The 3729-nt window shown below is 40.0% G+C and overlaps 1 non-coding gene across 1 annotated transcript; it reads left to right on the forward strand.

Annotated features, from left to right (window-relative positions):
- Positions 1–205: 205 nt before the first annotated feature.
- Positions 206–266, forward strand: LOC112636789. The gene has a single exon (XR_003122264.1). It is a non-coding gene; the product is annotated as a U7 small nuclear RNA (small nuclear RNA).
- The last annotated feature ends 3463 nt before the right edge of the window (positions 267–3729 follow it).

Here is a 3729-nt window from a genome sequence, read left to right on the forward strand (position 1 = left end):
CACTCTAAGAATCACTAGATTTTATCAAATAGCTATGAAAGTTTCTAAACACTCTCTATTTCCATACTTAACACAGTCTGGAAGTAAACGTTTCAGAGGATGGCACAAGGTCACAGACTACATTTTCAGTAGATTTGGTCTAAAAGATCACTTCTAATTTTGAGGACAGAGACTTTTAGTACAGCTCTTTAAGAATAGTTATTTGAAGTGTTATAGCTCTTTTAGAATTGTCTAGCAGGCTTTCTGGTTTTGTCAGAGAGGCCCTAAAAATAAAATTGTTTAAAGAAAGAAAAAATAATAATTAATAATAATAATTAAAGAATGGTTATTTGAACTCCGTTGGTCATCAAGGTTTGTGTTGCATATGGGTAGAGATGGCCACAGGATGTAATATCGCAAGCAGCAAGAGTATCCTCCTTGGCTCATTCTAAAACTCCCTAACTTGAACAATGTCAAGAGTTTCCTCCTTTCTTACTTCAACAATTTTCTCCTCTCAAAAGCTGAAAATGTAAGAGAGATTTGAGCATGGTTAAAAGATCTGAAAGAGACGGGGTTTCACCGTGTTAGCCAGGATGGTCTCGATCTCCTGACCTCGTGATCCGCCCTCCTCGGCCTCCCAAAGTGCAGGGATTACAGGCGTGAGCCACCGCGCCCGGCCTGCTTGTTTTTTTTGTTTTGTTTTGTTTTGTTTTAAATTTATTTATTATTATTATACTGTAAGTTGTAGGGTACATGTGCATAACATGCAGGTTTGTTACATATGTATACTTGTGCCTTGTTGGTGTGCTGCACCCATCAACTCATCATTTACATCAGGTATAACTCCCAATGCAATCCCTACCCCTTCCCCCCTCCCCATGATAGGCCCCGGTGTGTGATGTTCCCCTTCCTGAGTCCAAGTGATCTCATTGTTCAGTTCCCACCTATGAGTGAGAACATGCGGTGTTTGGTTTTCTGTTCTTGTGATAGTTTGCTAAGAATGATGGATTCCAGCTGCATCCATGTCCCTACAAAGGACACAAACTCATCCTTTTTTATGGCTGCATAGTATTCCATGGTGTATATGTGCCACATTTTCTTAATCCAATCTGTCACTGATGGACATTTGGGTTGATTCCAAAAAATTAGCCGGGCGTGGTGGCGGGTGCCTGTAGTCCCAGCTACTCGGGAGGCTGAGGCAGGAGAATGGCGTGAACCCGGGAGGCGGAGCTTGCAGTGAGCCGAGATTGCGTCACTGCACTCCAGCCTGGGCGACAGAGTGAAGACTCCGCCTCAAAAAAAATAAATAAATAAAAATAAAAATAAATAAAAAACAAAAACAAAACAAAACAAACAAACAAAAAAAGATCTGAAAGAAAATCTTACCTGGGAGGAAGTAGAGTTAGCGGGACTGTGCTGAGTAGGAATGTGATGATTTAGGCAGGTGGGGCGAAAGATGGAGAGTAATTATATCCCAGGAACCAGAGTTAAAAAAAAAAAATTATAAAGAAGTCTCCTTGGGGTCGTGGTAATTTCTACATTCCCCTGACCTGGCATGGGGCTTCTTCAGCAGACTTTATTTTACCTGCCTCTAGCCTTACAGGAGGCTTATCAAGGTGGTAAGATGCTGTTGCTTTATGAGTGAACTCTTATGCCCTGTAACTTAGTTTAACAATAATCACTATCATCCACTGAATTTGTGTAATAATGGCTTTCTTCCAAACCTGCAAATACACACTTCTAATTGCTTGATGATAACGTATTTTAAAAAAAAAAATGATGGAATTTTGGAAGGCTTACAAATCAAATGGAAATGAGAAAGTTCTGCGTAGACGTGATTTATTTTTCAGCACTCTCTCATGTGCTTTTTAGATACAGTCAGTTCCTAACACATTTCTGAACAGTGTTTTTGTGGTATATAAACTCCCATTTAACCAGAGAAATGGAGAGTTAATGGTTTTCTTTATCAATTCTAGAACTGGATTATATTGCAAAAATAAATTTAGGTGTATATATGCAAAAATCTGTAAATCACACAGAAACAAGTGCTTGCTGAAGTATGAAAGCTATTATAGTTTTCCTCAGAAGCATAGTGCTTAGTCTATAAAAATTTCTTTGTAAACTTAATGACAGTCTAGTTCTCCCTGGTAGTTTTGTGCAATACTTTAAGGTTCCGTCAAGTTATGTTCTGTGACTCAATAAACAAACACTTAAGTGCAATGAGAAAAAAAAAAAAAGAAAGCAAGAGTGACTTCGCTTTAATATAGGATCGTGTGATGTCACAGCCCAAACAACACAGAAATTTAGGATTTAGAAGTTTAAACTACGAAAAACAAACAAACAGACAAAAAATAATAAATACAAGCATTGATGGAATTAAGTTACTATTTAATTTAGAAAACATGGTAACTGTCTTTTATATTTTATTTTTTAAAATATTCCTTTAGGGGCCAGGCGCGGTGGCTCATGCCTATAATCCCAGCACTTTTGGAGGCTGAGGTGGGAGAATCATGAGGTCAGGAGATTGAGACCATCCTGACTAACACGGTGAAACCCCATCTCTACTAAGGCTGAGGCAGGAGAATGGCATTAATCCAGGAGGCAGAGCTTGCAGTGAGCCAAGATCATGCCACTGCACTCCAGCCTGGGTGACAGAGTGAGACCCCATCTGAAAAAAAAAAAAAATCCTTTAATATCTATTATAAGTAAAACCTGTTGATAGAATGTATATTATATTGAGTCTATGCTGCCTATTCCCTTGTTGGAATCCTACCTAAAGATTAAAAAGTGAGAGGGAAGAAATGTGCCTGTATTTAGCATAAATCATGTAGGGTGGATGTCCTTAAAGTGAAACCCAACACAGTTCAAATACACATGAGGTACTTCGTAAAATATATTGAATAAATGTCTTAGTATGTTCTGGCTGCTATAACATAATAACCATAACTGGGTGTCTTGTTAATAATAGAGATTTATTTCTCACAATCTGTAGGCTGAGGAATCCAAGATCAAGGCATCAGCAAATCTGATGTCTGGCAAGGGCAACTTTTTGGATCATAGATGGTGCTTTCACTATGTCCTCAAATATTGAAAGGAGCCAAGAAGGTCTCTAGTGGCCTCTTTTATAAGGAGAGTCATGAGTCATCCCATTCATGACAGCTCCAGCCTCATGAATTAGTCACCTCCCAAAGGTTCTACCACTGAATACCATCAAGTTGGTGGTTAGGATTGCAACACATAAATTTGAAGAGGATAGAAATGTTCAGACATTCAGACCATGGCATTCTACCCCCTGATCCCACCAAATTCATGTCCTTCTGTGTCCGGAATTGGTTCCTTCCGGTGGCTTCTTGGTCTCACTGACTTCAAGAATGAAGCCGGGACCCTCGTGGTGAGTGTTACAGTTCTTAAACATGGTGTGTCCGGAGTTTGTTCCTTCAGATGTTCAGATGTGTCTGGAGTTTCTTCCTTCTGGTGGGTTTGTGGTGTTGCTGACTTCAGGAGTGAAGCTGCAGACCTTCGCAGTGAGTGTTGCAGCTCTTAAAAGTGGCCTCTCTGGAGTTGTTTATTCCTCCTGGTGGGTTCGTGGTCTCACTGACTTCAGGAGTGAAGCTGCAGACCTTTGCAGCTCAGAAAGGTAGTACAGACCCAAAGAGTGAGTAGCAGCAAGATTTATTGCAAAGAGTGAAAAAACAAAGCTTCCGCAGCATGAAAGGGGACCCCACAGGGTTTCTGCTGCTGGCTCAGAGT

This window comes from Theropithecus gelada, chromosome 12, assembly GCF_003255815.1.
Source record: "Theropithecus gelada isolate Dixy chromosome 12, Tgel_1.0, whole genome shotgun sequence".
Taxonomy (NCBI): Eukaryota; Metazoa; Chordata; class Mammalia; order Primates; family Cercopithecidae; genus Theropithecus; species Theropithecus gelada.